The sequence below is a fragment of the Malania oleifera genome, chromosome 3, assembly GCF_029873635.1.
Source record: "Malania oleifera isolate guangnan ecotype guangnan chromosome 3, ASM2987363v1, whole genome shotgun sequence".
Taxonomy (NCBI): Eukaryota; Viridiplantae; Streptophyta; class Magnoliopsida; order Santalales; family Ximeniaceae; genus Malania; species Malania oleifera.
In genome coordinates this window covers 58,184,859-58,210,530 of record NC_080419.1, presented here as the reverse complement: position 1 = coordinate 58,210,530, position 25,672 = coordinate 58,184,859, and the positions used below count along the sequence as shown (strand labels likewise).

General features: G+C 36.2%; 1 protein-coding gene across 2 annotated transcripts in view; it reads left to right on the top strand.

Moving 5' to 3' along the window:
• LOC131152073 (protein ALTERED XYLOGLUCAN 9) overlaps positions 1-25,374 on the top strand; it is a 32,640-nt gene extending 7,266 nt beyond the window's left edge. Inside the window, exons 3-4 of one of the 2 annotated variants that reach the window (XR_009135842.1) lie at positions 24,490-25,100; positions 25,203-25,374. The gene's annotated coding sequence lies outside the window, so the exon portion shown is untranslated. Of the gene's footprint in view, positions 1-24,489 lie in introns of both variants that reach the window. The other variant, XR_009135841.1, reaches the window with a different exon arrangement.
• The last annotated feature ends 298 nt before the right edge of the window (positions 25,375-25,672 follow it).

Below are 25,672 nucleotides of genomic sequence, written 5' to 3'. Positions count from 1 at the left end.
GATGTCAAAATTAGAAAATCTAACATCTTGAGCAAGTTAACATCTTTGGATAGGAATGAGTAGGATTGTAATCTTATAGATAATGAGGAGATTAGAAGAGTTTCCATAAAAAACAGGCTAGGAGAGGTGATCTTTCATGAAATAAGGAGTTGGAGACAAAAGAATAAATTCAAATGTGTTAAGGACGGTGATTGCAACTTTTCTTTCTTTCATAGGCTAGCTAATGGGAAAAGAAGTAAGAATTTGGTTAGGGAGTTAGATGTGGGGGATGGAATAGGTCTTATAACCAATGCTAGATTGCTTCTGTTATCACCATATTTTCCAGAACTTGTATTCAGAGGAGGATCATGGTAGGCCGATGATAGATGGCTTAGATTGGAACCCTATATATGTTGATCAGATGTGTTGGTTGGTGATACCTTTTGATGAGGAGGAAGGTAGGGGGGTCGTTTTTTGGATGGAGAGGGATAAGGCTCCAAGCCCAGATGGGATTAACATTGCTTTCTTTCTAGATTGTTAAGAAATAGTAAAGGATGATTTGCTGAAAGATTTTAGCGAGTTCTTTGAAAATGGAGTCCTTAGCAAGAGCATTAATTTCTCCTTTATCGCCTTGGCGCTGAAGAAGTCTAATTCTATTAAAGTGGAGGATTTTAGACATATTAGTCTTGTCTCTAGTGTGTATATGATTATTACTAAAGTCTTAGCTAATAGTTTGAGTGTGGTGCTTGTTGATACCATCTTTAGCGCTCAAAGTGTGTTTGTGGTGGGAGATAGATTGTGGATGCTATTTTAGTTGCCAAAGAGGTGGTGGAGGATATTCGTAGGAATAAGAAGAGGGGTTTCATTTTTAAACTAGATTTTGAGAAAGCCTAGGATAGAGTGAATTGGAGTTTCTTGGATATAATTTCTGCAATTAAGGATTTTGGTGTGCATTGGCATTTTTGGATTAGTGGTTGTATGTCTAATGTGTGATTTTTGGTAATTGTGAATGGTGAGCCTAAATCTTGGTTTGGTGCATTGAGGGGTATTAGACAAGGAGAGCTTTTATCCCCTTTTTTTGTTTGTCCTTGTAGCAGATGTTTTGAGTAGAATGGTGGATAGGGTGGCGGAGAGGGTTTGGTTAGAGGCCTGTAAGTGGGGAGAGATGGTGTGGTGGTTTCTCATCTCTAGTTTGCTGATGACACCGTCTTCTTTTCAGATGTTCAGTCTTTCTTTCAGGAGAATCTTGGGTATTCTTCATATTTTTGAGAGGGTGTCTGAACTTAATATTAATATGGGGAAGAGTAGTTTAGTGGCTATGAATGTGCCTGTCGAGTTAGTTAGGCAGCGGGCTAACAAAGTGGGGTGTGGTATCTTGGATTGGCCTTTGACTTACTCAGGATTCCCTTGGGGGGTAACCCCAGAGCCATAGATTTTTGGAACCTGGTAGTGGAAAGGGTGACAAAGAGATTAGATGGTTGGAAGAGACCCATCTTCTCTTTTGGGGGTGGAATTACTTTGATTCAGGCTTTCTTGCTAGCATATGTTATATTTCCTATCAGTTTTTAAGATTTCGGTGGGGATTGCTAGTAAGCTTAAGAGGATTATGAGAGAGCTTTTATTGTCCGGTGGGGGGAGTTATAGGGACCATCTAGTGAGTTAGGATGAGGTTTGTAGATCTAAAAAGGGAGGGGGTTGGGTCTTGGTACGTTGGTGTCTAAAAGCACCGCTCTTCTAGCTAAATGGCTATCTATGGCACTTGCCTCAAGAAGAATTGTCCCTTTGGCATAAAGTAGTAAGAAGTAAGTTTGGGATGGATGAAAACGGTGGGATACCAATGCTAATTTTTGATGCTCTTTATGGAGTCTCTGAAGGTCTACTTATCAGATGTATCCTTTTTTCATTCCTCACACTAAACTTGAGGTGGGGAGGGGTTCTCATATTCGTTTTTGGAAAGACCTTTGGCTGGGGACCACACCATTTTCCACCTCTTTCCCTCATCTCTTTTGTCCAAGTTCTGAGCAAAATAAAGCCATTTCTACTTTTGTTGGTGACTTGAGCAGTCCTTTGGTTTCTTGGAGTCTCCACTTTAGGAGACCTCTCAACAATAGGGAGATGGTGAAATTGTCATCGTTATTATCTTTATTGAATGGGTGTAATCTTTCCTTGGGGAGGGACATTCATTCTTGATCTTTGGGCCAGTCAGGAGTGTTTTCTTGGAAATATATATATATATATATGTATGTATATATATATATATGTATGTATATATATGAATTTTTGATTTGTTCCAACTCGTCATTCTTGCCCTCTAATTGGAAGGCTAAGGTTCCCCCTAAAATAAAGGCTTTCACTTGGTTGGTTGTGCTTAATAAGATAAATACTAATAATTTGTTGCAAATTAGGAGACTTATGAAGGCTCTCTCTCCTGATGTATGTGTGCTTAGTTACAAGCACTCTGAGACAGTTTCTCACCTTCTTTTGCAATGTGAATTTGCTTGGAGTATGCGGAATATGCTTTTTGGTGTTATGGGAGAAAGCTGGGCTTTTCCTCCTTCGGTGGAAGATTTTTCAGAAATATCCTTTGCAGGCTTTGGTAGAAGGAAGGATAGAGCAACTTTATGGAAGTATGGTATTTTTTGCAGTATTACGGGGTTTATGGATGGAATGTAATACTTGGATATTTTCTGGGAAAAAACTAAACCAGATGCTGGTTTGGGAAAAAATTAAGTACTTGGTCTCACTATGGTGTGTTGGTTATGGAATTTTTAAAGAGGCAAGCTTCCAGGAATTTCAAAGAGATTGGATGAACACACTGACTTGATTATCTTTCTTTTCTTGGGTATTTTTATTTGTTTAGTTTTGGAGTGTCTCAGGGAATATCTCATTCTCCCTCTTGGAAACTCTTTATCTATTAAGATATCTTCTTTTGTTATCCAAAAAAAAATATGTCCTCCTAACAAGAAATGAATTTAATATTCAAATATTTTGTCAGATCAAGCAAATATGCATTCAGTCCATATTCTGGAATGATGTAGAATGTTTCACTAGATTTGGCTAAAGAAGATGTGGAAGGAGAAGATGTGAGGGATGGAGGCACAAATTTAATGGATGGAGGAGAAATAATCTCAAGGGGATTTTCAACAATAAGATCCATGATTAAATAATTTTTTTCAACAACTCTGGAGCAACCAATTGATCCCATTCTTTGGGTTAGAAATGGAAAATTGAGGGTAAAGAGCAAGGTCGTTGACAAACATATCTACCTAGTAGTTGGCAACTCGTCCTGAAGTTCACTCAACCACCAAAGTTGGTGATAAATCAAGGTCCATCTCTGGCCTACAGGCTTCAACAGTGTTTAGGGTCACCAAAGACAATTTGAAGGCCTTATGTTGAGAAGATTCACAAGACATGTGCATTGAATAATGAAAAAATTGTGTACTAATGATATGCAAATAATTTATGTAGTCATAATTTGCATGGGCACTTTTGATATTTATTTGTTTATCCTCAACATGTTGAGTTTTCTCCTAAGTAACTTGGGTGGGCCTATGACTACCTCTTGACCTTTTAAGAAATTGATCTGGACTGATGAAACTCTTTAAGATTGGAAGTGGTTCTATGGGTTGATAGGTGGAGAAATCTCTTAGCTTCCAAAGCCATGTGGTAAGCCTCAAATAAAATAGTGGGACATTTTCGAATTTGCAAAATTATATGCATTCTAATTTAATCCCTCAACCCTTTTTTGAACATAATCACTCCTATAGGTTCCTCACTAAGAGCAGACTGATAAATGTTGTCTCTAAATTAAAGGTAATCATAGGTGGCACTAAAAGAAAGTTGCCTAATACTATGCAGTCCACTAATTTCTCCCTATAAGAATGTGGGGCATACTTTTTTCTCTTAAAATATAACTCCTTTCAAACCATGTGTAACAGGAGATTCTCCATGACAGTATTTGCCCCTTACAAATTTACGTCAATATTGCTTTGCTAAAGAAATTTTGGTCTAGCGAAGTAGATACTCAGATGGTCACACAATCCATACTAATTAAAATAATTCTCCATTTCATCCATCCAATTGGGGGGGAACTAGATGTGTGAAATTGACTCATCATTTTTTTCTTTTAAAAACCAAAGAGCAAATATGAGCCGATGCAAATTCATACAAGTACCAATCAGGTAAATTACATTAAATCAATTTCTGTGGAGTCCAAATAGTGTAAGTATGCTACCTCATCAAAGGTCCTCAGATGCTCATAGATGCTCCACTAATAAACTTGAAAAATGGTACTAGCACATTGAATTTGTCCTCTAAAAATATGTGGGACGATCAAAGTTGGATTTCTTCAGACCAACACCAAAATCTCATGAAGGAAAACTAATTTGTCTCAGTAAATCTCAAAATACAGCTGCTGGGCCTCAATATGAATGCTAGTTGGTCTTTCAAACACTAGATGTAGTCCTATAGATCAAAATATCTTGAAGCCAAGTCAAAATACTGCAAAAAAAAAAGAAAAGAAAAGAAAATATCGTGGATAAATTCAATATTCCTCAGTTCTGAAAGTTGGACAAGGTGCTGGCAGGCTAAATTTATCCATAGAAATGTGAACTGAGCTTGATCAATCAGTTTTCAATCAAATAGCTTCAAAATCTCAGGAGGAAAAAACCAAATTATTGTGGCTGGAAACAATTTCATGAATCTGGATGCAGTAGTTCGGGTTCAGTCTCACTTGTGTCGCTGGCACATGGCGCACTTGTGCTGCTGGAAATAAGCCAGCAGCAATGGTACTCCGGCTAGTGGCAGATCAGGGGTTAGTGTGTTGATTGGTGGTGGTGTGTGAAGAAAGCACTGGCAGATATAGAATGTAGAGTGGGGTCGGCTGGATTACTTTCAGGTGGCACTGGGGCCACTTCCCTTGTTGCATGATGGTGAAATTGCAGGTGGAGGCCCTTCAGGGTGGTTCTGTTAGTGATGGTGACTTGGTGAGTGAGGTGTCGTAAAATTCTTGCTTGGGACTTGGTGTTTGAATTTCAAGGGCACAAAATTTTAATTTCTAGAGAAGATGCAGGATAATGAACAGTGATTTGAAATTTGAATTTTCCTTGGTTTCTTTGCTAAATTGTTGGACATATTTGGTTTGATACATGCGAGCAGAAATTGGAAGTGTATCCTAGTTATTTTGGTGGATTTGGTTTGAATTTTTGGATATCCTTCAATGGAGATTGTTGTAGAGCTAGAAATTTGATGGATCAGTTATCTTACAAAGGAAGATTGTGGATAAATCAGAGAGAGAGAGAGAGAGAGAGAGAGAGAGAGAGAGAGAAGATTGGAAGAAGAAGACATAAGAAGGAAGAATAAAGCAGGGCAGCGGAACTGGGACAGAACGGAAGGAGGAGGTAATGCAGAATAGGAAGATCAGAAGGAGAAGAAAGAAGAGAAGAAGAAGGGAGGAAGAAGAAGGACGAAAGGGAGGAGAGGAGAGGTTGCTGAAGGAGGGAGGGAAAACAGTTCTGGAAATTTGATTCAAATGACAAATTGATGTAGGACGAGAAGTGGGTATTTGGATGGATCATTTTGACCCAAGTAGGAGGCCAATATCAAAGAATAGGGTGAATGGTTTATTGGGTCCGAAACCCAAATGTGATTAGTTATTTGTATGTGTGTGTAATCTGCTTGTATGAGGATTATGTATGTTGGGGGCTTGTTTGTAGTAGTTGTGGATTCTAGGGTTATGTTTGTAATGCAATGTTGTTTTAGGGGTATGTGTGTAATTTCATGTGTTTAGAGGCTTTCTTATAAATAGTGTGTGAAAGCCATGATGTAGGCAGTTATTGATGAATGTGAATTGGAATTGAACGTGAGTTCCCCCTGGTATCTCCTCTCTCCTCCCTTCCCTTTCCTTCCTCTTTTCTATTTCTTTTAAATTCCCCTTTGGCTGCTGAACTTTGATGCTGCCCCTGCATCACAACTGTCTAATACATTACAAAGAAAGTACTTGTACAGTTGCACCCCACCATCACAACTACAACATATAATTATGGAATACCCCAACTAAAACATATGATTATGAATAACCCAAAGTACTTACATTACACAAAATAAACCTAAATTAACACTTCTAAAATAACTAGAATTTTCCCAAACTAGAATAAGAATCTTAGCTACAACAGAAACATATAAAGTTGTACATTGATGGTTTTCCATCAGTTGGTCTTCTTAGGATGATATTCATTGTGAGGTTCCAAAACTATTGTTGGGTAATTGATGTTTTTGGAAGTATTTCTTTGGGTGATCTGCAATGTGATTGGGCTGCTCTTTTGATGTAATTTTTTGTTTTTATTTTTTTGGGGTGTGTTTTGTCCTGTCTTGTGTATAAGGACAATGCTTTATCCACCATTTTGTGTTTCATTCTCTTTAAGCCTTCTTTTTCTTTAAAAAATGTTGAAACCGAACTGGTTCCAATATTATGAGTGCGTTTATCATGAGTTGATTAAATATCACATTGACATGGATACCTAAAAGTCAAAGCTGTTAAGCTTGTGTGCTAGCATATCAAGTCTTAACAGTACATCACGTATGTGTTGATTGCTTGCATGTCTAGATGGCCTTTTCAATTATACATGGGTCATTATTAAATTATTGGAATTTGTTAGTTTTTAGTAAATACCCTTTTGTTATTTGTGTCTTATAATTAAAGAGCGTTGAAAAAACTGGGGCTTTAATATCTGGTATGTTGCTTGGTAAAGTTCAAAATTTTAATGTTTTGATCTTTATTATGCTTCATAGAAAAGAAAAGAAAGAATGCATTTTTGACCTAAATATATTTACTAGTTTCTTGTTGGAGTATAGTTATTGTGATGCAATGGCCATAGCTTGGTTGGATGAGGCACATCTACATCATAAACCTAAGACAAGATCTTTGGTGTTATGGCATCCAAAAAGAACCTCTAGGGTGAATAAGGTGTCCATGGTAGTGTTCAGTTGTGATATTTATTTTTTTGCATTTTTTTTAATATTTATAAGTTATATACTTATATGACATTTTTAGTGTTTTTAGAGATACTACACGTATCATAGGCCAAACACTTCACACCATGTGAACAGCTGTGCAACAATAATTTTGGCATGCAAGCTTTTTTAGTGAGGCAGGAGTTACACCACATGAGCACTTTCACTAACATCAAATACTAAGTTTGCGGTAAGCAATAAGCAAGCAAGTAGTAAACACGAGAGAAATGTGGTAGACAAAAAACGACACAATTCGTCTTATTACACCTCCATAAGCAATGTGTGTTCAGTTAGGGAGGCAAGTAGGCTAAACACGTAATAGCTTGTGAGTTTAATGATGATTGAAGAATGATGACCCTCCCCAAAGAGCTTTGTATGTAATTTCTAATCTAGCACAAGGAAACACATCATTATGCACATGGAGTCATATTCTTCTATTTTTTTCCTAGTGTGCCACACAACTTAAAGAGCAAACCCTAAACTACTATGTATGTGATGGTTAGCCACTCAATAAGCACAAGAAAAGCGATCATATGTGAGCATAAGGCCCTTAACAAGCTTGGCTTGTGACAACATGGGTTGTAATTTTGGGTCATGGGTTGTATTATAGTTATCCTATGTTTTTAGTTATAGATTAATGAGTAAATTCCAACCAATCCTTGGTCACCAAGTGTAATTTTCTTATAAATATGTGACGGAACATTTTATTTAGTGGAGTTTGAGTTTGGCCTTTTGTGAATTTGCTAGCTTGGTCCTTCTGAGGAGTTTGTTTCCTTCTCTGTCCTTGTTCTTCTTTTATTTGTGTGAAAATATGAAACTATACTTGGGTTATTGTTCACAACTGGTGTGGTCCTTGTTTCAACCTTAAGATCCTTTTACATCTACCCTAAATTCACTTCAAACCCATCCTTGATCTCTTGGCTTTGAAATCCACTGCATATACAGCTGTAGTGAGTCCCTGCTCAGAAGAAGTTGTATGTGGTGAGGTATAACACATGGATGAATGTCTCATTTTGTTGGTAGGATACTAACCTGATCCATTACTCATCACTATCATATTTTGGTGAGGAAACAAGGACTATAATTTGCATTCTCTTAGTAAAGGAGTGTCTAATACTCATAGGTTGTGCTTGTTAGCATCAATTTTGGGCCTTGGATTTGGATTTGTGTGGATTTGGATGAAATTGAGTACAATTTTGTATTGCATTTCATTCAAATCTACACAAACCCAAATCCAAGGTCCAATTCTAAGCTCCTTAACATGGAGTTAAGTTGCATTTATTTCATGGGTACTTCACTCTAAACCCATGTTTGGTACGACCAAATTATAGGATATGCTAGTGAAGGCACATTTAGTCCATGCCCATGGGCTAGAGCTGGTTTGTCCCCACCGACAAGCCCAAGCTAAGGCAGACCAAAGGCTTTAAAAAGAAAAAGAAAAGAAAAGAAAATCCACTTATGCCCTTATCCCTGTCCTTAATATTGTATATAACAAACCAAGCACAGATAGGATGATCATCATAGCTAATCTAGTCCAATACTGATGGTCAATGCATTTTTTGTCTGCCGAGAAACTTGATTGAAACCGCTTGTAAAAGGTCCACTTTTCTCCAACCTAAAGTTCTTTGCTTAATTCTTAACTCTTTAGCTACCAATGCAGAGCTATCATAGATATTTGAAGCCTTCTAAAGTGACTGAAGCTACAAAAGAAGATCTTACTTTTAAGTTCCTTATAAAACGAAGTTGATTTTGTAATTCAATCAATATGCTTTCTTTAAGCAAGTGGTAGTGGTCATCCAAAGCATGAAGATTCAACATCTGTTCAATATCAAAAAATGAAACCAATCAACAACTCCATGTAATAACTTTCCAATGCAAGTCTCAAGAGTCAATCCTAGAAGGTAACAACAACAAACTGGGAAACAGCGACATACTCCATCTTTAATCTCTACTCTCTACAACCCCCACAGTTTGTTAAAAGAGCTCATGTAGATGGTAGAAATTAGGAGGTTGATAAAGGGGCTAAGTTGAGAGTTATTGACTTTCATGGGGACAGCCATGTGGATGTTTCGCCGTGTGAGAGAGAGATTAATTGCTCGAATGTCCAAAAGGAAAACAAAAAGGAATGTTCACTACTGACATGTGGCATACACTTGACTAGCTTAGGAAAAGGCTAAGGATTTGAGACTCCTATTGAGTCCCCCAGGCCAAGACTTTAGAACATCCCAAGACCAGGATTGGTAAGACCCCACCTCGTCTCTATGGTCAATCCTGGTGCACACCCCCAATTTTGACCTCATGGAAGAATGCAAACATAGCATATATTATAATTAATTTAAAATAATGCACATACAAGTTTGACGTTGGTCCATTCCACAATCTAAGCAAAGAGGTAGTTTTCTGCATTTACAAATGCCATCTGAAAATTTTTTATTTTGTTGGGGCCAAGGTAAAGAGGATTGCATCGTTACACTTATTATGGATGAAGGAACGAAGGAACTACTGAAGGTCAAGAATTGGTGAAATTAGAATGTTGGAGATGGAGTAAGCTATGATGTGCTACTTTCTTGTAGCAAATTATGAGCAAAGAGTCTGATAGAAGCGGAATGGCAGAATCCTCCAGATGGTAGCCCGGAATATGTTATCTTCAATACAATTGGACTAGAAAAACAAAAAGAAAGGTAGAAAAGAGGATGAAGAAGAAAGTTGAACAAAGAAGAGAATTGATTAGAATATAGAAAGCCAATAGGTAGATTCAGCTTTTGTTTATTTACTAACTATGAACCCACACAATGTGCAGACATTTATTTGTTTTGTTTTGTTTTTTTTTTTTTTTGTTTTTAATGTAGTTTTTTTGCCGATTAATTGCAATCGGAATTGTATTTTAAGTTAATTAATGGGCTTTCTCTTTAAATATGCAAGTTTGTGAACCAAATTGATTTACATGTGCCAGGTTAAATTTTAAATTAAATGAAGATTTAAAATATTAATAAATTGATTATAAATTTATCTATTACATTAAACATGAATGTGGTGATTTGGGCATCAAATTGGAAGCTCATTTGAATCCCTGGCAATTATAGCAATGATTTGGAGTTAGCGTTTTCTGCTGTAACTTTATTATTCGAGGCCATCTTGTATTTCAACATTTTCTATTAAATTGCCAAGGGCAAAAACTAACAGCCAGATGATCCTGTGATTCAGCTGCAATGAATGCAATCAAAGTAGAAATAATAACTACAAAAATATCTATTACCGAAAGGGGCAGATTCCATCACCGTGTATTAGAGAAAAACACCCCAACAACTGTCAGGAAGAGACTTGCAATACAAACTCAGATGTCAGATCTCGTGCTGTGAACAGCTTAATCAAGAAACTAATACACTGATACTCCAGTCGTTCTTGGCACCATATCCCACATTCTCTCGTTCTTAGGTGAGATAAAATGAATCACTTTCTTTTCTTAGCATAATACTTTGTTTATCTAAAAACATAACAAAAGATTATTTGACATTTTCAAATATAGCATAGCAGCATTCAATCAACATGGTTGCAGCCTCACAACCTCATAATTGATAGAACTACACTAGCCCTTTATTTATTTATATACTTTTTATGAACAAAGTATATTGGTCACGATAGGAAGATGGAACTCTTAGCAATTTCTGAAAACAGTTGCTGTGTGGACTGCTCTGATATCTTGTAACAGAACCAGAATCCACCATATACGGTAATGCATGTATATCTGACAGAAATGAACTGAAAAACAGAAAAAGGTTGAAGAGTCCAGGCAAAAGAATAGTAGAAGCAGCAAGGTAAACAATCAGAAAAAAGAAAGAAAGGAAAAAACAAGAAATTGAGTGGTCCAGATTTTTTTGTTTACACTAGGCAAGACAAGACATAAAGACAGGTTATCCTCCAATATATATTGGTTACAAGGGAACGCAAGACACTTGTACAAGGTTTGAACCAAGGACCTTGGTGAATAGCAAGGACTGGGTGGGGGTTTCAGCTAACCCTACTTATTAACTACTTATATTTTCTATTGTATAGTACACAAGTAAGTTATATCATTTGGTTAATTATTCTGATCTTGAATGGAATGAAGATGCTATGTGATATGTATATGCTGCATAGCTGGATATACTTTGTTGGGCTCAAATTCCTCTTAGCTAAAGCTTTTAGGCCTGGCAGGGACTTAACATGGCACTGAAGCCATGGTTAAGAGGTCACAGCCTCCCAGGTTCAATTCTTGTTGCCTGTGTTTATCTTCTATTTGTTAATGTATCCCAGGTTAGATGATGTTATTATCTAATGGGTGATATTCATTTGTTTGCTTGTTAATATTAAAAAAAAGATACTCCTTTTTTGCTTACCTTCACCTGTGCATAGTTGCATTTGGACGTAAATGAACAATGGATAATGTCCTTTAGCATCTAGAGGTAATCAAACAAGAATTAACACTATTAGAGGAATAATGGCATCTAACTTAGGATAATTCAACAACTAGAACTTAAATGTGGTGACGGAGGAGGGGATAGTCCGTTGTGGAGAAGAGGGCCAGTCCTGAAGCTCTCTTCCTCATTTAGGAGATCTTAATTTTGGTTTATTTGATTTGGTTTGATTTTCACTTATTTATTGTAGATAAGTATGTCTTTTTAAATTTTGGGAAGTGGATTTAAGAAAGTATAATCATTGTTTACGAGGGTAATAAAAGTATAAAGAAGGGGTTTTATAATTGAATTAATTGAATTTTAGTTTGGGTTTTACCTGCGTGTTCTTGTATATCATCCTGTGTGAATCGGTATATCAACTAGGTTTCCATTGTTGCTGTGCTGTCAGCCTTAGCCACTTGACTGAAGCTCACAGCATAGTCATCCACCATAGTTCACCGCACGATTTGATCTTAGCCAGATCTTTTTCTGATGCCAACAACCTTGCTTGTTCTCGTAGCAACTGAAGATTCATTGCCATGAAAGAAAAGGGGAGCATCTTCAACCATATTTTTCTGCATCATTATCTTAATTTGCAGTTTATTAACCCACCATCCTCTCAAGAGTTGTTACAGTTGCCATCATGATCCGTTGAGCTCCTCATGTTGAAGCCTAGCCTTCGTCATAATCTCACCAGATTCTCGAATCTTTATCAGGGATCCTCTTGCTAAACATCTTCTTCATCTTTGACCAGACTCTCACCAATAGTCTAGTTGTCGCTGAACACCCTTGACATTTGGCAATCATTGCTGTTTCCTTCTCCATTTCTCTGCAAGGTTGTGCTTCCCTGATGTGGTCAATGCATGAGATTCCACCTGTTTTTTGGATTGGTTATGCCCAAACTTGAACACAGGCTTTGCATTTGGATAATCTAACCAGTTAGTTTTTAAAAAAAATCATCATACTGGGTAAATACTTGACCAAGCATCTTAACATAAACCCAAGCCCCCACCTAGTTTCCTCTTTTTAAACCTAAATGCAAACCTGGCAGCCCAATAGTCTGAAGGCAGCAGGCTTGAAAGTACCTGCCAGGAAGCCCGACATTCATGCATGACCAAGGATCAGAAAGCCCAGTCAATCAACAGAATAAATAACTAAATAAAAAGAAACATGGTAACCAAGGACCAGTTTGAGCTTGTGCAACATGACATGGCCAGCATCAAGGACAGGAGAGATTATATGCATGCCATGATGGAGAATTGGATGGTGTGCACTGTCCTGATTGGATACATTCGTAAAGGAAATTGGTATTGCAGAGGCAAGTGACAATGCTAGCTTTCCCACTTCATGACTTGAGCATACACTAGAGTTCCATCCTGGTAAATTCCAGCAAACTATAGGCCTGAATATGGTATTAAAGTCACTTTATGTTAGGTGAGCAAAATTGCCTGTATGACTTTATTAACTGATTGGAAAATATTTTTATTTGCCCAGTTAGGATGAAAATAATTTTAGCTATCACTTGTCTGAAGGGGTATGCTAGCATACACATTGGGGGGGGGGGGGGGGGGGTGTGGGGGTGGGGAATATAGTTACAGTCTATGAACCATTTAGCCCATAACTGTTTGGAACTGAGTGAAGGAAATTATGGTCCATAATTTTGTTCCACTCAGTTATGCTAGGGAGGTCTATTCTAGATTTTTTCTATCACCCAACATGGAAAGGATACTGATACATGCATGCAGGAGTTTCATAAACTCATCACCAGGTGCCTTTTTGATGTGATTGGGCAACAATAGATTATCCAATAAATTGGTAGGCTTAGATATGGAATTAGGATAAGAGTCAATAGCCAACACTTCAATTCCATTGATCAGGCTGCACAAGTTGTGAAAAGGAAACTTGGAGGAAGCAGACATCTTGTTGTGTCTACCACTTGAGCATAAATTTGACTTCCCAAACAAGACCCAAGCCAGTTAAAACAAAGATACCTTGGTCAATCCTGATTGTGGTGAGAAGGGCTGTTTGTACTTTTAGTGCCCCAAGAAGAAACATCTAACTGTGGTGGAAGAAAAGTCTGAACAGAAAGAGATTGATTAAGTATACAAGCCACTGCTTGCTAGCAGTGAGGAGGTGTTGGATAGTGAGTTGTCATCTATGGTCAATTCCAGAGTGCCATCTCCAAAGCTATTACTGGGGAGTTCGGAAAATGTTGTGGAAGAGAAGTCTGAACAGAGATTGATTATGTATACGAGCCACTGCTTGCTAGTAGCGAGGGTGCATTGGATAGTGAGCTATCACCCTTAGTACAATTCTGGTGCTCGAGGCGATCTTCTAAGTTAAAGGAGCTATTTTAGCATGCTGGGATTGGTGCCACTAAGGAGTATATCAGTTTATGCATGCCTTTGTGGACACTAGGTCTAAAATTAATTTGATAATTATTATTGCCGCTTTCCAGTTGGGTTTGCATCCCTTTAGGGCTCATGTGTTGCAGGCACTTGGTTACTGAACAGAGTTTGCGGATAGTCTGTCATCTTGAGTGGATTTGGATTTGGGGTTGAGCTGACTTACTTGCATGCTTGTGATGTTCTAGTATCATATGACTTATGATGGACATGAAAATACTTGTGTCAAGGTTGGGTTCTCTCATTGTTAACTGTACTCTCAACCTCTATTATAGATGCTGAGATCCTTGGAGAGGATTGGGTTGCCTTGGATTCATTTCCATTCGAGTCATTCTTTAGTTAACTAGCATTTGAGGTCAAACTTTTTTATAAGTCTAAGAGAATGATTGAGGATGGGATAGCCCATTGAGAAGAGGATGAGTCTGGAAGCCTCAATTTAATGTAGGTGGATAACTTAATTTTGGTTATCTTATTTTATTTTATTTTCACTTATTTATTTTAGGCTAGGATGTCTTCTTAGTTTAGGGAAATATCCTCTCTATTTATAAGGGTTTAAACACATTATGAATTAATTTTTTGGAAATGAATAATTGAATTTGAGTTTTGCGGTTTTGACTGTCGATTGTTCAACATCATGCAGGGAACAAGATTCGGACCGAGAACCTTTTGAGAACCATGGCTTAGATACAGATAATTACCACAGAAACATAATTGGTGTTGTAACATGGTATTGTGCCCGTTGTGAAGTTATTGATGGATGAGAGAAGAGAAGAAAAGAAGAGAAAAAAGAGGCAGCAGTTTCCTGAGTATACATACGGCTTCAGGTCTGCCTTTTGTATATTAATAATTAAAAAAAACATGAAAGACAAAATAACCCACTCAAATCACATAATTATTAAAATAGCATATTCTTTTCTAAACCCTCCCCGCCCCCTCAAGTTGGAGGTATACACACATCACCTAACCTCAACTTGTTACAACCACAAGACAAAAGGCAGGCTTAAATAAAGTCTTTGTGAAAACGTCACCTAACTATTTTACAAATGGTGTCCTCACAACCTTCTTCAACACATCATCTCACACCAATGTTTTGTAAGGCATTCCTAAAGTGTGCCTTTAGGCATTTTGGGGCTAAATTGCACTGAGGCGTATTTTAAAATATATAAATCTTATTTTAGAAGGTGTTATTTTTTCACCTTAAAATGAAAGGCATGTGCTTTTTGGGACCAACATTTATCTTATTTTAATAATATAAAAATATTTTAAAACCATAAAAAATACTTATTAGGATAGAATACACATGCATCCCTTCAACGAACGAAGATCCTTTCCTCGACAAGTTTTGATAGAGAACCCTCTCTTGGCCATTTGTCTCTCTCTGACGAGCTCCTCCATTGGGTCGACTAGTTCTGCTATTCGACCATTCACTCTCTCCCTTTGCTCTTGAACCCCTTCAGATCTTCAACATCACTTCAGATTATCAACGAACCTCATATCTTCTCTTGATTTGCGACTCTTATCTTCTCAACCGACTTCTTTCCAGCAACCCTCTCTTTTCACATGTGACTTCCCTCACTTTGGCAAGCCACAATGACTGTGAGATCTCTCTTCAATTCCATTTTGGAGTTATCAGAGAGAGAGAGAGAGAGAGAGTTGATTGAGATTTCACTGATATACAAAACTTAGTCAAACTTTTTTATTTTTATTTTATTTTATTAGGTATTTTGCTTATGGGGCTATTTGCCCATGAATCACAAGACCATTACCATGTGCCCATTATTGATCTTAAATATTTTACTCTTAAGTCTCCTCCCATTGGAAAAAAAAAAAGTGTGACTTAGTTAGTTTTGTATTTCAGTGAAATCTCGATCAACTCTCTCTCTCTCTCTCTCTCCCTCTCTGATAACTCCAAACTAGCGGTAAAGTTTAAAGAACATGCTTTATTTTAATTATCTAATAAAATTCATATTTTTAGTATGTCTAATTATTTATATTTTTTGAATAAAAATTAAATTCAAAAAGGCTTAAATGCTCTTGAGGCTTACACCTAGCCTCAACAAGAGTAAAAATGCCTCACCTTATGCCTTGCATTTTAAAATCCTTAAAAAATCAGTCAACTTTAATGAATCTTGTCCTTTCATGAAACCCTAGGTTGCTAGCTATATAAATGGTAGCTTGATTATCACAAAAAAAAAAACCTTTGGGTTTTGTAACCAAGAATCCCATCCCTTATACGAAGAGATTTTAACCATAGAAGCTTTCAACCATATAAGCTTACTCACAATATGAGCCATAGCTTTGTGTTATGCTTCAGTACTAGATCTTGCTAGAGTAGTTTGTTTCTTGAGACATCAGGTGTAGAAATTTGCAGTTCATGCTTCACACCACGTAACAAGATTGCCTGCCACAAATGTACAATATCCAATGGTAGATCTTTGATCAACACAACCAGCCCAATTTGTATAAGATATTCCCATGATCTTATAGTTTCTATTATATTTATATATCAAACATCTACCAGGAGAACTTTTGAGAGACCATAAAATTCTACGAACAACATCTCATGGTTATTTGGATTTTTCGTAAATTGACCCACCACCCTGACAAACAAAGGATATGTCAGGTCTAGTGAATGTTAAGCAGATTAACTCGCCAACCTACTGCCTATATTGATGTTTATCTTCAAAGTTTGGTCCAACATTCCTACACAACTTCATGTTGGGACATAGGAGTATGAACACTGGTTTAGCTCCCAACATATCAACCTCATTTAGAAAGTCTAGGTATATATTTGCTGAGAAAAATTTAACCCTTTCTTTCGCAGTACAGTTTCAATAAGAAGGAAGTGTGATGTAGATTACTCAAGTCTTTGATTTGAAATTTTGCTTGAAGCCACTGCTTGATTGCAATTTTGTGATGATATCATCTACATAAACTACTAAAAGTGCTACACCTATCTCCTTTTTGTGGACAAAGATTGAATGATGAGAGTAGCATTGGATAAAATCATTTGTAGAGATCACCATACTAAAGTTTTCAAACCAAGCCATAGGAGACTTCTCAATATAAATGGCCTTATCAACCTTCGTTTATCGTCTTCCCCTTGTGCAACATACCCAAGAGGTTGCTCCACTCAAATCTCCATTCAAGTAGGAATTCTTTACATTTAGCTGGTAGAAAGGCCAATTAGAATTAACAACCAACGAGATCAAGACATGAACATTATTTAGTTGAACAAAAGAGAAGAGCGAAAAAGAGTCAAAATACTTAATTCCATATGCTTGGGTGTATGCTTTGGCAATCAATCAAAAGCCAACAACATCTAATTTTACTCCTTATTAGAAGGAAGATTCACCAAGTCCCATGTCCCTTGAGTGGTTAAGGCATCCATTTCTACATCCACATGCTTTTGCCCAGGCATAGCATGCCTTTAACATGTGAAGGAGGGATAAAAACAAAGGAAATAGACAAGGCAAAAGAACGCATAGGACTAGGAAGGTGAAGAAGTGAAATATAATGAGAAATAGGATAACCAGCTAAATACTACTGAGCACATATATTTGGGTCCCTTCTCGATGAGCAATTAGAAAATCCAAGTCATGCTGGGATGGGTCTCCAGAACTAGAAGGCGAAATAGTGAGGGGTAAAGGAGGTGGTTGCATGGTTGTAATGATGTTTATGCTACCTTTCTGTTGTTTATAAACCCTTAATTGTTTCTTTGGGATAGTAACTAATGGATTTGGAAGAGGAGCAAATGTTTTCTTAAAGTTCTTGGAACTTTGTGATCAATACACTGAGGGGGTGGAGGCGGTGGGGGAACTAAAAATTTTTGAACTCGAAATTGATTAGTTCAAGGACTGAACACTACAGAAATAATTCTCAATTACCAAAAAAGACACATTGAATAGCACAAGGAAAGAACTAGTCCTAACCAATATGTGGAAGACAAACAAAACATGTGCACCACCAAAGACACAAGGCACAATAGAGAACATGGGTGTTTCTAGGTACATGATGGAAAAGAGAATTTGCCTCCTGGAACACTAGGGCATCTTGTTAAACAGAAAGCTGGCTGTAAGAAGAGCATCGATCCAAAAGGTTTTAGCAACATGCATGTGAAAGTGGGTGTGCTATGTCAAGTAAATTTCTATTTTTACGTTCTACTACTCCAATCTGAGGGTTATGAACACATGCTGTTTGACAAATAATCCCTTTGGCCAAGCAAAAAGGCTGAATCTCATTTTGAAGAAATTTGAGTGCAATGAATTTTAATACTAATGCTAAAATTATTTTTTGTTTCTAGTAGAATTAAGTAAATGCATTAAGAAATTCATACCTATCCTTTAACAAATAGATCCAGGTCATATGTGAAAAATCATCCATGGATACAAGATATTGATGACTTCAAATTCTTGACTCCACACTGACTATCTGGATGAATAAGAGAGAACAAAGATTTACTATGAGACTCGACTCTAGATGGAAAATATGTCCAGCATGCTTCCTAGTTGACACACATAACTCTCAAAATGAGAAATAGACTTGAACATGGGAAAAATTTGCTTCATTTTTTGAAGGAATGGATGACCCAGACATGCATGCCACTAATCAAGGGAAACCCCAATGAGTAGAAATGGAAGAAGCAATATGAAAAAAATTGATTCTATTACCACCGCAGTCGAAATAGAGAAAGCCATCCTTTTCAAGCCCTCCACCAATCCTCTTCCTAGCGTGGAGATTCTAAATAACACAATGAGAAGAAAAGAAGGGAAAAAACAGTTACGAAATTTAGTTAATTGACTAACTCATAAAAGGGAAATTTAGGCACATATAACACAAAGGAAAGAGGAATAGAAGGAAATGAAAGAATATTGCCGCAACCAGAACAATTTAATAACCATAAAGTGAAGTAGTGGGTTTCAAGAACTTAAAAATAAATTGACTACTTGTCAGAGAATAATAACTTGGGGTAAGGAGGATGAAGAGGCAAGAAGCCCAATTGTACTTGAATGGGCCATAGTAGAGCATTAGATGTAGAATACTGAATTTGGAGTTGTTGTACCATGGGGACATGATTGTTATACTTTTGAGACACAGTAGATGAAGTACTCTACTCCTTAGTGTAGTGGCCAGGTGCACTAGTGTCAACTGTAGAATCATCCTTGGCAAGAGACTTGTTGGCCCAAGTCATCCCAACGTTAATCAACATGATTGTTTCTTGCCACATGTGTGCAATTTCGAGCAATGAATTGCTTGTCTTGGTTCAGTACCTCTACCGCAATTGCCTTCCAAACCCCGTCCTTGTCCTCTTAACACTTCCCCTACCATGGTTGGAGGCAATGCTAACCATGGCTGAATTATCACTGAAAGCTTGAGAAGAAAACAGAGCTATATTAACCACCTCTATATCTATACCTAACGAAAAAAGTGTCATCAAAGATGAAATTCCGGTTATTGATGCCGAATAAATGATAAAATGACTGTAACTAAAACTGTCACTATTCCCAACTGTGAATGTTTTTCTATGTATCGTTTAAAATTCAATCTTCACTTCTACCGATATTTTCGATAGGACCAAGACTGTCCATTGAGTTACTTAGCTCACACCTGTGGAAAAAATTTGCATTAGACAAAACTGAATTGAACCCCCACTTTTCTGTAGATCTTTGGTGATATGCTTCATTCATGGATGGTATGGGTTCACCAGCAAGAATATGATGGTGGATGGGTTTGAAGATCAGGACTAAACCTGAACTCAAACCTGGGAACCAAAAACTCTGCCTTTTGCCTATTAATCTTCTCAATGTTGGAACTAATTGGTTGATAGATGTTGAGTTCCTCCTACATACCCATCAAAGTGCTATAATGCTTGTGAACAGACCTACCTACTTGGTCATATTTGAAGAATTTCTCATATAGGTCAAAACACGAGTTTTTTCAATCTTGTGACAAGCTTTCATGAAGATCATCCAATGTGGCCTTGGCCGTTTTATGAACGTTTGCAACCCGTGGCCCCATGCTTTTCCACAATCACGCAAGCAATATGTTAATTCTCTTTCATCAAATCTTCATAATCCATGGAGTCTAGAGATGTAAAGAGAATGCAACAAATACTTGGACTTCCTTTTTGTGTTAATGTGCACACCCACTGCCTCAGAAAACATACTTGGAGGGTCCAACCAATTTTATGGTTATGATTGTACATCAAGATTTAACATTATAAGTTAAAGTCCTCTTTGTAGATGCCATCAAAACCTTCCCCTATATGCTATGATCAGCATTCGGAATGAATAAAACAAATATGCAGAATCAAGTAGCACACACAAGCACAGAGTAGCAGTTGAGAATTTCAAAGATCCCAAACTTCAAGAGGCTGGGTTGACCACAAAAACTGAAGTCAACAATACTACAATTACTTGACCATGCAAATGATGACAGATCACAACAAGCATTGTAGGCACTTAACAAACAACATGGCAGCGCAACAGCTGCTGGAATTATTGCTGGCAGCAACTAAAAGGGGAAAGCAAGAGCATGAAATAGTCATTGAACACCAATAGAAGCCACCAGCAACTATACATGATGGTAATCTATCAGTCATGAACACATGCAGCATCAAAACAGATGAATCATGCGATGACCATCCAGTGAACAACAGAATTGCAACATACCAAAAACTGAGTAACTAACTTCACACTAGCAAATTGCCATGAATGCACACAACATCTCGAGTATTCCTAGCAAGGATTCTGCACAGTTAACGGGAATGAAAAGTGTTCTCAAACAATGATCAAACCAACCAAAAAATCTTATTTGAGAACTGGTCATGGGAAGATTTGAGAAAAAAAAAAATGAAAAATAGAATGTCTATAAACAACTAAGATAAATAAGGTTTAGAAAAGATTAATGCTTTAATACCATTTTGAAAAGTTACGGATGGAGAAGAGAAAAAGAGAAGTAGAGAAGAAGAGAAAAAGAGAAGAAAAGAAGAGAAAAGCAAGGTGGCAGTTTCCTGGAACACAAGTATAGCTCCAGGTCTACTGTTTATGCATTAATAAGAAAAAAAAAATTTAAAGAGGAGAAAAGTGCTCCCATTCTAACCACATAATTACTAAAGTATCATACTCTCTTTGAAGTTTGATTCTAAGAGGTACTGGCCTGAAGTCTTATGATTTGTGTATATGAGACCATTAGGCTTGTTATGCCCCTTTATTTTGTTTTTATTTGTGCAACCTTTAAGGTCAATTTTTTTTTACTCCCTGCTTGTGACATGAGATCACTTGTGACAGGAAGTGTTGGACAACTTCATATGCAATAGGCCTTAGTTCGAAGGTTTGTTGTTGTCCAAGTGAACCCAAGAGTGGGGGGGGGGGGGGGGGGTTTTCGATGAGGAATTTAAAGAAAATAAAATGAATACAAGCAAATCATGCAGTAAAGAGAGTGAGGAAAAGAGAGATGCAAACTCTTCGTAATGACCTTGAGGTTCTACTATCACCAATGGACATACAAACCCTTGCTTAGATGAAGGCAAGGACATCAATTGTAACCTCTTGTTTTGATGGAGGCGAGGACACCAAATGCTTGAATATAGCAATACAAGATCCTTATAGAGATTGATTTACAAATGGAATATCAATTGTGAATCACAAACTTGAAAAAAATACAAAATTATGGCATTAGAGTTTTGGTGTTTTGTCTCTTTGAAAGAAGATGAGCAAGTTGAGAAATTTGAGAGTGATCAATGGTAGAAAGCTTAAGCAATATGTTAGCAAACATTTGTTTCCTTCATGAAGACAATGCATTTTCGAATTCCATCAACAAGATCATATGCATTCACGTTTCATCAAAATTTACCAAATTATGTTCGACAATAGCATGCATACATTGTCCACATATTTCTCAAACAAATTCATCTCTCATATTTAACATATTTCTCTCCCTTTGTCATTGTCAAAAAGAATTTGGGGGAGGCTAACTCAATAGATATTATCAAACATTTAACATCCACAATCATTCATCATTTCATCTACAATCATCCATAATCATTCGCATTTTCAACATCCTCAATATTTCCACATATTTTTCCTCCTTTGTCATTTTTCTCCCTTTCTGACATTCAAAATAGGTGGAAAGAATAAACATTTGGGCTATATAAGATTAAAAACTTATGTTCATAAATATGCCTACAATGTTCATCCAAATTAATATCTATTCACAATAAAAATGCACAAATGTCGTATTGTATCAACAAATAGCCCATGATGAATTGTGCACAATCATCATTTCAAGAACATACAACCATTTAGTACAAACTGAATTCTATGTGAACAAAATTTTAGAAGGCAAGCAAAGCACAAGTTACATCAAAAACCAATTTCCCTACTAGGATGAAACATTGGGCCAACAGTTTTTGGATTTGACAATCTTGTTCAATTTCTCTTAAAATTCTGGATTTAACAAGTTAAACTACATATCTCAATTACTTTTATTTACTAGATAATCAGTATAAACCAAGTCCAAATATAAGTGTGTTATTATGTGCAATAGTTTTAATCCCCTTGGTACCCGTTTCTTCTTAACACTAACATATGAATTTCTCTACCATAATAATTATGTCTCACAAGTTGACTTGCTAATTAGGTAGCTTTCACAAAATAATTTTTATGAACCTTTTGTTTTTGACTGTGGTTATTTCCAGCATTGGCTTTGTTAAAAACATATATTTAAATAGCTAAATATTTTGTCTAAATTCTCATTTCCTTAGTAAATTTTGAAACACATAATTGATACTAACTTTTTCAAATTTTCATTTTCCATTTTCAAATGATTGTTAGAAGGACTAGACATACTCTATCTTTTAAATTATCTTTTAAATTTTCGTTATCCTTTTTCAAAAGCTCATTTTCACAAAAAAAAAAAAAAAAAGAGATTTGATTTCTTTTTAAATTCTATATATTAAGATTAATACTAAAAATGAGCACGCCTTTCATTCAAGGAAGCAGCGCATCGTGTGTAGGATTATGATTAAAGAAGGAATTACTTACCTCATATTTGTCCTTAGTGGTCACGAGGCAAAGATTTGCCAGTTCTTTGGTGGAGTCTAATTTACTATCACTATCTTTCCAAATAGCACTTAAAACTTTTTTGAGCTTTAGATAATTCAACTGAAGGTGCCCCTACTTCTTGCACTCATGGCAAGTGCTTTGATTTCTCTTGCTTATTTCTCTTTTCTTTTCATCCTTCTTCTTGAGAAATCTCTCAAACATTTTTGTGATGAGTAAAACTTTTTCATTACATCTTCATTTTCTTTTTTCTATTTTGTGGAGGCAAGAGTTGGTGCCTTCTTGCCCTCAGATTCTATTTTCTTTGCCTTCATTTCCTATTCAGGAAGGGAGCTAAGCAGTTCATCCAATAGTAGTTCTTTTAGGTCCTTAGCTTCTTGAATTGCTGCTACTTCGGCATCTCAAGAGCTTGGTTGGCAATTGACATCTAAGGATTTTCACTACGAGCTCATAGTTACTATAAGATTTACCAATAGACTTAAATACATTTATTATATTGGTAAATCTCTTGGTAAATCCTGCAAATATATACTTCCTTATGTTTTTTATGTTGCCATATTTCAAACCAATGTTACCCAAAACGTGGAACGGGAATGGGATTGCTGTACAGCACATGCTCTGAATCGTGGAACATTAAGGGTATACATAAATGGATATATTGGTGAAAAAGGTTTTGGCATTTGCATTTCTTGGAGAGGATATAGAGGTGTTCTAAATGTAGAAGAGATTTTTTTGTTGAGAAGCAGATTAATAATGACGTAAATGTAATCGAATTGTGATGATTCCCCACTTTTGACTAATAAAAAGTTATGTGAAAAATATTGAATTAAAGCTCCGAATCACTACATTTAACATTTTGGAACGAAAATGTTCTAGGTTTTGGAACGTTCTTGCCTAATGGTTCTATAGGATGTTAGCGTGATAACTATGTTTCAAACATTTCATATCTGTGAACATACATATTTACTCTTGATGCTTTTACTGTATTTGTACCTTTATGAGCTACCTCAAATGTGTGCCAAATTTGCTATCATATCACAAGTTGATACCCTATTAAATTCAAGTGTTCATGACTTCGGCATTAATAGTACACACCTTTCATTTTTCATTCCACTTATTTCTTCTAGGTTTAGGCACGGCCTCACCATTTTTTACCATAGTTGGGGGGAATATATCCATCTTGGATGATATTCCAATTTTTAAAATCAAGAGCAAAGATATGTGCTCATTCTGCATCATTTAACTTGACCATTTGTGTCATTATTTGTTTTTGTACAATAAATAATTTTAACTGATTTTACAAATAAAAAATATTTAATTGATCTATAGACTTCATTTAAATTAATTGGATATGTTTAATGTGATTATTATATTTAGTTGTTGCCCTTACACACTGCGTACCTGTCCTTGAATTATTTTATTTATAATATTCTAGTTCTAAATCTTGCATTGTTGTGTTTAATAATAGTTTCTAAACTTCAATACTAATTTCCATCATATTTTTAAATTGAAATCGAAATTAACATCAGCATTGAAATTTCCATTGAGATTTCTGTACTTTTGAAGCCTCAAATATTTGTATTTTATTTTTTTTCACAGAAGCTAAGAGAGTATATATCGAGGGAAAAAATTCAAAGAGTACAACAAACAGCCTTCACACCAAGTCAAAGACTGTAAAATGAAAAGAGAAGCAAAATGGAAAGGGGCAGCATAAAAACTACTGTTTAATCCATCATTTTTGCTTTTACATCTTGGTGAATTTTGTATACGATATTTTCAGGAATGAAAGCTTCTTGTTTGTAGATGAGGGAGTTCCTTGCTTTCCAGATTTGATAAACTGTGGCAGACCATAACAGCCTCCAAATATCGTATTTCCTCTCCTTTCCCAGAGAAGAATCCAATCTAATGCAGCAATCCATGATTAACACTGCTTATCCATATTGAATTTGGAAAAGGCCTCGTAATAAACTTTTCTAGAGGGATCACGGTTGAAAGGCTGGTGCATAATCTGCGAGTATGAAGCCTCAAATTTTAGTTGAAATTAAAGTTAAGACTTTGGTTGCAAAATCATTAACTGAATACTGCAGTGATGGTACCAAAGTATGGGTTATTAGAGTTCGTGGTGATGTTTGAGAGATGGAGAGCGAGAACACTCTTTGAAGAATAAGGCTGCAAGCCAGTTGAGGATTATGTGTCCCCATATTGAGATTGTAAGTTTGGAGTATGTGTGCCCCTTTCGAGATTGTAACTATTGGAAAAGAATATTTCCAATGTCCTTTTCATTGAATACTGACTTGTGGTTTCAACATCAGCTGTAGGCAACAATGAGGTAGTAGCAAACAGCAACTGAGAAGGGAAACCAGTGTTTGCCACCTCTGGTTTATCTGGTATCATTTATTTATTTATTTATTATGCTGGTGTTTCTGTATAATGGAGAAACAGATTATGTAAACACATTTGTTTCTATGGGTAGTTTTCTGTTTCTGTTGTTGGTTTTTTGTTTTCAAAAAAACTAAAATCCATATTTAGTTGTTTTGGCAACCTGCCATAATACTTTAAGACCTGGAATCAAATTTTGTGGATTAAATCATTCATTTTATGCATAATTTTAGTTAAAATTACAATAAAATGACCACATGAATATATAATATAATTAAAATAAAAATATCCGTAAATTTTCTAAAAATTTTTAAAAATAATAAAAGCTATAAAAATTTATTTCTACTGTTTTTAGTTGTCATGTACAACAAGGTTGTTCTTGTAAAGTCAATTTTGGGGTATA